Source organism: Schistocerca cancellata, chromosome 8 (genome assembly GCF_023864275.1).
Source record: "Schistocerca cancellata isolate TAMUIC-IGC-003103 chromosome 8, iqSchCanc2.1, whole genome shotgun sequence".
In the NCBI taxonomy this organism is placed as follows: Eukaryota; Metazoa; Arthropoda; class Insecta; order Orthoptera; family Acrididae; genus Schistocerca; species Schistocerca cancellata.
The window spans coordinates 256,609,009-256,619,278 of NC_064633.1; the positions used below are offsets into that span (position 1 = coordinate 256,609,009).

A 10,270-nucleotide genomic window follows, 5' to 3' on the forward strand; every position below is an offset into this window, starting at 1 on the left:
TCCTTTCTTCCAGGAGCGCTAGTCTTGTAAGATATGCGGAAGAAATTCGTAGAAATTTGGAATACGTTTAACGTAATGACCTAGTAGATAGTGTCGGAAGTTCCATGCGGCTTTTCGCGGATGATGCTGTGATATACAGAGAAGTTTCAGCATTAGAAAATTGTAGCGAAATGCAGGAAGATCTGCAGCGGATAGGCACTTGGTGCAGGGAGTGGCAACTGACCCTTAACATAGACAAATGTAATGTATTGCGAATACATAGAAAGAAGGATCCTTTATTGTATGATTATATGATAGCAGAACAAACACTGGTAGCAGTTACTTCTGTAAAATATCTGGGAGTATGCGTGCGGAACGATTTGAAGTGGAATGATCATATAAAATTAATTGTTGGTAAGGCGGGTACCAGGTTGAGATTCATTGGGAGAGTCCTTAGAAAATGTAGTCCATCAACAAAGGAGGTGGCTTACAAAACACTCGTTCGACCTATACTTGAGTATTGCGCATCAGTGTGGGATCCGTACCAGATCGGGTTGACGGAGGAGATAGAGAAGATCCAAAGAAGAGCGGCGCGTTTCGTCGCAGGGTTATTTGGTAAACGTGATAGCGTTACGGAGATGTTTAACAAACTCAAGTGGCAGACTCTGCAAGAAGGCGCTCTGCATCGCGGTGTAGCTTGCTCGCCAGGTTTCGAGAGGGTGCGTTTCTGGATTAGGTATCGAATGTATTGCTTCCCCCTACTTATACCTCCCGAGGAGATCACGAATGTAAAATTAGAGAGATTAGAGCGCGCACGGAGGCTTTCAGACAGTCGTTCTTCCCGCGAACCATACGCGACTGGAACAGGAAAGAGAGGTAATGACAGTGGCACGTAAAGTGCTCTCCGCCACACACCGTTGGGTGGCTTGCGGAGTATAAATGTAGATGTTGATGTAGATGTAGTTAATAACTGCTATAGTCGTCGCAAAAAGTAACTTTGCACCGTAATTCGTAATAACATAGGCATTGCAACATCGCAGAAATTTGGAAGGTAAGAGAGAAGACAACCGGGGAGGGGGAGTAAAGACGTGAGGGCGGGTCATGATGAGTCGATAACTCAATCGGTGGAGCACTTGCTCACCAAAGGCACAGATCAGAGGTTCGAGTCCTGGTTAGGCACACAGTTTTAATCCGCCAGAAAGTTTAGAATCTAAGTCCTTCTAAATAAAAGTTGTGTGACCTAATCACTGTACCATTTCAGCAGAAAAAATTGTTCAAGGCACCGGAAGTTATCGCTTGTTGTAGAGTTTATAGCAGTCCATCTGCCAGAATTCTAATTTCTACGTCTGCAAGACGATGTCTAGTCAAATTTCACACCAGTCGCACTAGAGTGACGGTAATAGAGTCACTATGAGGATGCGCATCAGGTTTGCTCTTAATATACACTGTAACAGTCTTAAAGCGTTAGCTACCTTTCAGAGTGAACTTGGTGAGTTGATTTTAGACAAGAATACCTTCAAGGTGACAAAGACACCATCATCAGTACCTCACTTAGTTTGAATGAGGTCGTCTAATAGGGCTATGAGAAGCTGGATGTTCCTTCAGCGTTATTGCAGATAGACTTGGCAGATATGTAGCCATTTTACATGACTGCCGGCGGTGATGGTAGCGAGAATGTACAGTCACAAGAAGACCAGGCTCCGGTTGGGCACGTGACACTACCGACAAGGAAGACCATCGTGATCGGTGTATGGTTGTGTCGCATTTCAATCCATCTACATCAGCAATCTGAGCAGCAGTTGGCACCACAGTGACGCAACGAACTGTTACGGATAGGTTACTTCAGTTACAGCTCAGACCCATACGCACTGTAGCGTGAATTCCACTGACCCCAAATCAACCGCCATTTGCGACTTCAGTGGTGTCCAGCGAGAGCTCATTGGAGGGCAGGGTGGAGGTCTGTTGTTTTTTCTGATGAAAGCTGATTCTGCCTCGGTTCCAGTCATGGCCGTGAGGTGGTTTGAAAGGGGCAAGTTGTAGAAGTTGTAGGCCTGCAACCAACCTCTGCACGTGATAGACACACCTTACCTACACCTGGAGTTGCGATTTCATATGACGCCATGAGCACTCTCGTAGTCATCCCACGCACCCTGACTTCAAATTTTTACATAAATATGATAATTCGATCTGTTGTGCTGTCATTCATTAACAGCTTTCCAGGGAGTATTTTCCAACAGGATAACACTCGTTCACACAGCACTGTTGTAACCCAACATTCTCTGCAGAGCAACGACATGTTTCCTTGGCCTGCTCGGTCACTAGACTGTCTGCAATAGATCAGATGTGGGACATGAGAGGAAGACAACTCTAGCATCATCCACAACCAGCCTTAAGCGTCCCTGTATTAACTGACTAAGTGTAACAGGCATAGAATTCCTTCCCACAAATTGACATCCGTTACTTGTACGACACAATGCATTCATGTTTGCATACTTGCATTCAGTATTCTGGCGGTTACACAGGTTACAAAGGCAGTACCAGCGTTTCACATTAGCAATGGCTTATCTCGCGCTTGCATTAACCTGTGATCTTGCAATGCTAATTACTCATATATCTTACCTAGACTACTGTATCCCCGAAATTGCATTACTCTACATTAATTTTAGTGAATTTTAAAATGAAAGATGATAATTCGCCGACAACAGAAAAATACTGAAATGACGTTGTGATTTTGAAATTCCGAGAAGTTTTCAAGTCCTTGATCACTAAGGTTCCCTCTTGTTGCACCATGTGTAAGTATTCTGTCGCAAGTGCTTTTGCTCAGTGTAAATTCTGACGCGTTCGTTCGAGCCTAGGTAATGTACAGGGTGTTTCAAAAATGATCGGTATATTTGAAACGGCAATAAAAACTAAACGAGCAGCGATAGAAATACAACGTTTGTTGCAATATGCTTGGGACAACAGTACATTTTCAGGAGGACAAACTTTCGAAATTACAGTAGTTACAATTTTCAACAACAGATGGCGCTGCAAGTGATGTGAAAGATATAGAAGACAACGCAGTCTGTAGGTGCGCCATTCTGTACGTCGTCTTTCTGCTGTAAGCGTGTGCTGTTCACAATGTGCAAGTGTGCTGTAGACAACATGGTTTATTCCTTAGAACAGAGGATTTTTCTGGTGTTGGAATTCCACCGCCTAGAACACAGTGTTGTTGCAATAAGACGAAGTTTTCAACGGAGGTTTAATGTAACCAAAGGACCGAAAAGCGATACAATAAAGGATCTGTTTGAAAAATTTCAACGGACTGGGAACGTGACGGATGAACGTGCTGGAAAGGTAGGGCGACCGCGTACGGCAACCACAGAGGCCAACGCGCAGCTAGTGCAGCAGGTGATCCAACAGCGGCCTCGGGTTTCCGTTCGCCGTGTTGCAGCTGCGGTCCAAATGACGCCAACGTCCACGTATCGTCTCATGCGCCAGAGTTTACACCTCTATCCATACAAGATTCAAACGCGGCAACCCCTCAGCGCCGCTACCATTGCTGCACGAGAGACATTCGCTAACGATATAGTGCACAGGATTGATGACAGCGATATGCATGTGGGCAGCATTTGGTTTACTGACGAAGCCTATTTTTACCTGGACGGCTTCGTCAATAAACAGAACTGGCGCATATGGGGAACCGAAAAGCCCCATGTTGCAGTCCCATCGTCCCTGCATCCTCAAAAAGTACTGGTCTGGGCCACCATTTCTTCCAAAGGAATCATTGGCCCATTTTTCAGATCCGAAACGATTACTGCATCACGCTATCTGGACATTCTTCGTGAATTTGTGGCGGTACAAATTGCCTTAGACGACACTGCGAACACCTCGTGGTTTATGCAAGATGGTGCCCGGCCACATCGCACGGCCGACGCCTTTAATTTCCTGAATGAATATTTCGATGATCGTGTGATTGCTTTGGGCTATCCGAAACATACAGGAGGCGGCGTGGATTGGCCTCCCTATTCGCCAGACATGAACCCCTGTGACTTCTTTCTGTGGGGACACTTGAAAGACCAGGTGTACCGCCAGAATCCAGAAACAATTGAACAGCTGAAGCAGTACATCTCATCTGCATGTGAAGCCATTCCGCCAGACACGTTGTCAAAGGTTTCGGGTAATTTCATTCAGAGACTACGCCATATTATTGCTACGCATGGTGGATATGTGGAAAATATCGTACTATAGAGGTTCCCAGATCGCAGCGCCATCTGTTGTTGAAAATTGTATCTACTGTAATTTCGAAAGTTTGTCTGCCTGAAAATGTACTGTTGTCCCAAGCATATTGCAACAAACGGTGTATTTCTATCGCTGCTCGTTCAGTTTTTATTGCCGTTTCAAATATACCGGTCATTTTTGAAACACCCTGTATTTGTGGTACTCCGCATTCTTTTTGTAATGACAAATACCTTTCTTACTCTTTTCGCTCTATTCTTCCTTCCATTTCAGATCTCCCTTTTTTCATTATTATTACTTCACTTTTAGTACTATTATTAGACTATTTTTATTGCGATGTTAGATGGATGGTAGTTTTAATCGGTAGTTTGAATCGATAAATTAGTAATACCATATTTTTCTTAGAAGAAATTGTAGAGGAACGGTACTTCACTTTTGGTACTACTATTAGACTATTTAATTGCGATGTTAGATGGATGGTAGTTTTAATCGGTAGTTTGAATCGATAAATTAGTAACACCATATTTTTCTTAGAAGAAATTGTAGAGGAACGGACAACGCCAGAACAGTCGTTCACCCACTTGGGACGTAGTCACTTGTCCGCAGCTCGTGGTCGTGCGGTAGCGTTCTCGCTTCCCACGCCCGGGTTCCCAGGTTCGATTCCCGGCGGTGTCAGGGATTTTCTCTGCCTCGTGATGACTGGGTGTTGTGTGATGTCCTTAGGTTAGTTAGGTTTAAGTAGTTCTAAGTTCTAGGGGACTGATGACCATAGATGTTAAGTCCCATAATGCTCAGAGCCATTTGAACCATTTGAACCACATAGTCACAAGAATGTATTAGGTACTTTACGAAATATGGAAACAAATGATAATTAATTGAAACCCTTAGCTGCCGAGAGGTGTTGTTGACATACCTTGATGGGGACAGCTGAAAATGGGAGTGGATGGTGAAAGTATCTATTAGGAACATTATGCATGTAGATTGTGGACAGTTGTGAATGTGGGTCTCACGGGAAGCCTGCAAGGGACAAGTCCCTGCAGTAGCGCTATTCATCTGTGTCCTCGGTGGCTCAGTTGGATAGAGCGTCAGCCATGTAAGCAGGAGATCCCGGGTTCGAGTCCCGGTCGGGGCACTCATTCTCAGCCGTCCCTATCAAGATATGACAACAACACCTGTGGGCAACTGAGTGTTTCAATTAATTATCATTTATTCTAGAGAAGCCGCACAGTCATCAATGGTATCTGTTCTATCTTCATATAAATATGGAAACTTATAACGAAGGATATTTTAAAGGTTGCACCTTGGCTGTTGTTTACAAACGTGAGCCAAGGTGGACGCTTTACAATGTTCTTCAAGGAAAATGCTCCTCGGACTTTCAAAATCACAACATTTCAGTATTCTACTGTTTTTGTGAAAAATATGTCATTTTATGTAGGCGAATTAATTAATAGTGTGTTTGTGCTGTTGGTGAGAGAACGGGGACGTCAAAATCTGGAACCAGCGCTTACCCCGCTTCCCTCGATTAATCCCAAAGTTAATGTTAAGATGAGGTTAATGAATTAGCGTCAACAACATCGCCTGCACACTATACAGGTGACTATTGATGAGAAGTTTGAGAATTAACTAGACACAATGGTAAGGAAAGAAAATGGCTCTGAGCACTATGGGACTCAACATCTTAGGTCATAAGTCCCCTAGAACTTAGAACTACTTAAACCTAACCAACCTAAGGACATCACACACACCCATGCCCGAGGCAGGATTCGAACCTGCGACCGTAGCAGTCCCGCGGTTCCGGACTGCAGCGCCAGAACCGCTAGACCACCGCGGCCGGCATACAATGGTAAGGAGTTTTCTGATGAGTAACTGAATACTATTTTAAAGAGATAAACTATACACTACTTGCAAAGCAAACCATGGTATTGAATACTGAACCCAACGTCGGGATTCGAACCGACTACGCCCGCGCCGATCGCAATGTCCTTAGTGACATGGGAAAATTTCCCACAACAGGAATTCGCGAAAATAATAGAAATGCAGGTATCTGTTGGTCTTAATAGGTTTCCTCGTAAATCTTGTGTAACCAGAAACCTGATGTGAAGAAAAGCTAGTTACTCGAAGCTGCTCTGTAGTTATGTTACAGTCAGAAACAAGTGAACAATCACTGCATTTGACTTTTCGGAGAACTGCGCCCTATTGAATCACCGTCATCCGGCATTCGCGAGGCAATTCCGTTTATTAACGAACTAATTTGCAGCCCGAACAAACACGACCACCGCTCGTCGTTTATTCAAGTCTATTGATCACAGTCGATACAGGGGCAATGTATCACCAGCGCTGATCAGTACACCCTCCATCTCTTTTCAGGTCCCATTGAATTCCAACAATATTGCTTGTTACAAGAAATTCTCTTTTGTTTCTGACGTATTTATACGTGCGATGAGACAAGTTTATCCTGTTGGTAATTTCTCTAGCGGGCAACTCCCTGTTTCGTTATTGGGTGACTGTGGCATTTGTTGACCGAATGCTTAAGTCACATCATTAGTTGGGAGTACGTAAGAAATATTTAGCTCTTTCTATTAATGTCCCAAGTAAGTAATATAGTCAGTCGTTAAGAACTTCCGTAAAAATAAAATTGTGACTGATCAGTCTAAAAGATGTGACATCAGCATACATTGTCAAATAATCGAACGCCTACATTCTCATGCAACGGTTCAAGTAAAATCTTCGTTTCTTACAAATTTATACATTCACGTGGTACAACTCATTTCTGTATACTTTATATCTTAAGGGAAATAACTAAGATTGTTTATCTCATTTTACACTGACGTGGCAGAAGTTATGGGATCTCTCCTAATATCGTGTCGGACCTCGTTTTGCCTGACGTAGCGCAGCAACTGGACGTGACATGGTCTCAACAATTTGTTGTAAGTTCCCTGCAGGAATATCGAGCCATATTACCTCTGTAGCCGTCCATATTTGCGGAAGTGTGGCTTGTGCAGGATTGTGTGCACGAACTGTTCTCTCGACTATGTCCCACAGGTGTTAGATAGGATTCATGTCAGGTGATCTGCGTGGCCAAATCATTCTCTCGAATCGTCAAGAACGTTCTTCAACCAATAGCGAAGAATTGTAGCCTGGTGACATGGAGCGTTGAGTTCCATCTTTGTTTCGGAACAAGGAGTCTATTAATGGTTACAGAAGATCTCCAAGTAGCTGAACGTAACCATTTAACCATTTCCCATCAATGAACGCGTCACTTGGATCGGAGGACACAGTCTAGTCCGTGTAAACACAGAGCCACTACCAGTTTGCACAGTGCCCCTTTTTGACAACTGCCCCTTCCCCCCCCCCCCCCCCCCCCCCCCGAGGATTTCGTATTTCGTAGGGTCTGCGTAACACTCGAACACTACCATCAGTTTTTACCAACTGAAATCGGGACTCATCTCACCAGCCCACGGTTTTTCAGTCGTCTCGGGTCCAACCGATATGGTCACGAGCCCAGGACAGGCGCCGCAGGCTGTTACAAAGGCACTCGCGTCGATCGTCTTCTTCCATAGCCCGTTAACACAATGTCGCAGCACTGTCCTAACGCATACGTTCGTCGTACGTCCTACATCCACTTCTGAAGTTATTTCATGCAGTCTTGTTTGTCTGTTAGCACTGACAAACGCTGCTGCTCTAGTCGTTAAGTGAAGGCCGTCGGCCACTGCGTTGTCCATGGTGAGAGCTAATGCCTGAAATTTGGTATTCTCGGAATACTGAATTCCCCACTGATTTCCCAAACGGAACGTCCCATGCGTCTAGCTCAAACTATCACGACACGTTCAAAGTCCCTCAATGTCCGTTCGTGGGGCCATAACCACGTCGGAAACCATCTCACATGAATCACCTTAGTACAAGTGGCAGCTCCGCCAACCCACTGCTCATTTATAGCTTGTGTACGTGATACTACCGCCATTTGTATAAGTGCATGCTATCCCATGACTTTTTTCACGTCAGGGTATGTAGTACCGTCTACCAGAACCCGAATATAACCAATGACAGGCGTAAATCTGATAATAATAGTGACAGAGCTTTACCTGTGAGACATAGTTTCTCTAAAGCTTGCAGCCGTATTATCATCAATTCTCTTATATAGAATTATATATATCTCAGTCAACAGCTGCTGAGCGAGATGGTGCCATAGTCGGACTCTGATTTCCCAAACGGAACGTCATGTGTGAACATGAGAAGGCAGAGGTTCAAATTCTCACCCAGCCACCCAAACCTAGGTTCCGTCTGGGTTATCTAATATTAACACGGATACAGTTCGTTAGAAAATAACGTGACCAGTTTCCTTTCCTTATTGAAGACAACACTACACTAAATTGTAATATAATGCGATATGTCACATGACCTTTAGTGTGGGCAGAGGACAACGGTGGTATCTTGGTGAGGAGTTACGGCGCCACAACCCACTTGGAAATAGCGTCCGCAACTGCTATTGTAAGAAAATGAAAAGCCTACTTCCGTCCTTATGATCTTATTTATTGTGTAGCTATCAGTTTCTGCGCTTCAATGCTGAAGGGGTTATTACGATCAATATTGTTATATTCCGTAGAAATGTTGGAACACATGAGGCAATACAGACCTTACGACTTATCTTAGAAGAAAGATTAAGGAAAGGCAAACCCACGTTTCTAGCATTTGTAGACTCAGAGAAAGCTTTTGACAATGTTGACTGGAATACTCTCTTTCAAATTCTAAAGGTGGCAGGAGTAAAATACAAGGAGCGAAAGGCTATTTACAATTTGTACAGAAAACAGATGGCAGTTATAAGAGTCGAGGGGCACGAAAAGGAAGCATTGGTTGGTAAGGGAGTGAGACAGGGTTGTAGCCTCTCCCCGATGTCATTCAATCTGTAAATTGAGCAAGCAGTAAAGGAAACAAAAGAAAAATTCAGAGTAGGTATTAAAATCCATGGAGAAGAAATAAAAAATGACACACTTAAAGTAGTAAAGGAGTTTTGATATTTGGGGAACAAAATAACTGATGATGGTCGAAGTAGAGAGGATATAAAATGTAGAGTGGCATTGGCAAGGAAAGCGTTTCTGAAGAAGAGAAATTTGTTAACATCGAGTATTGATTTAAGTGTAAGGAAGTCGTTTCTGAAAATATTTGTATGGAGTGTAGCCATGTATGGAAGTGAAACATGGACGATAAATAGTTTGGACAAGAAGAGAATAGAAGCTTTCGAAATGTGCTACAGAAGACTGCTGAAGATTAGATGGGTAGATCACATAACTAATGAGGAGGTATTGAATAGAATTGGGGAGAAGAAGAGTTTGTGGCACAACTTGACAAGAAGAAGGGATCGGTTGGTAGGATATGTTCTGGGGCATCAGAGGATCACAAATTTAGCATTGGAGGGCAGTGTGGAGGGTAGAGGGAGACCGAGAGATGAATACACTAGGCAGATTCAGAAGGATGTAGGTTGCCGTGAGTACTGGGAGGTGAAGAAGCTTGCACAGGATAGAATAGCATGGAGAGCTGCATCAAACCAGTCTCAGGACTGAAGACCACAACAACAACAACATTGTTATGATCTCGAGAAACTATTTTGTGACATCAGATATCACGAAAATTACCAACAAGGTCGCCCCACGTTGGGTGCCAAAATATAGTGAATTGTGAATTCTGCTCTATGCTGTCGAACATGAAATGATGAGCAGATGACTGATGAGACTGCGCCACGTTATGAGCCATCAATTAATTGAAATCAATAAGGAAATGAAATCAAACACAAATGGTTCGTAATGTAGGGGTTTATGTACGAATGTATAAAATCGATTATAGGAGATCAAAACATGAAAGAAATGTATATATTTTCGTGCTGTTTACACAAACCAAAACAAAATTATAAATCTCAGGGCCGATTATACTGGGCGTGGACACGACTCAATTATTAAGGGGAACGGGGAGGGGCCGAATCGTCTCACCATTCTTTGTTATCGTTCGTCGTGTATTGCTGTCGGTGGCATGCGCTGCGTTGGTACGGCGTGTCGCCTCGGAGCTATGCGGAGCGAGTCGG

At 43.7% G+C, this 10,270-nt stretch overlaps 1 non-coding gene across 1 annotated transcript; it reads left to right on the forward strand.

Annotated features, from left to right (window-relative positions):
• The first annotated feature begins 5,255 nt into the window (after window positions 1-5,255).
• Window positions 5,256-5,329, forward strand: Trnat-ugu (transfer RNA threonine (anticodon UGU)). The gene has a single exon. It is a non-coding gene; the product is annotated as a tRNA-Thr (tRNA).
• Window positions 5,330-10,270: the final 4,941 nt, after the last annotated feature.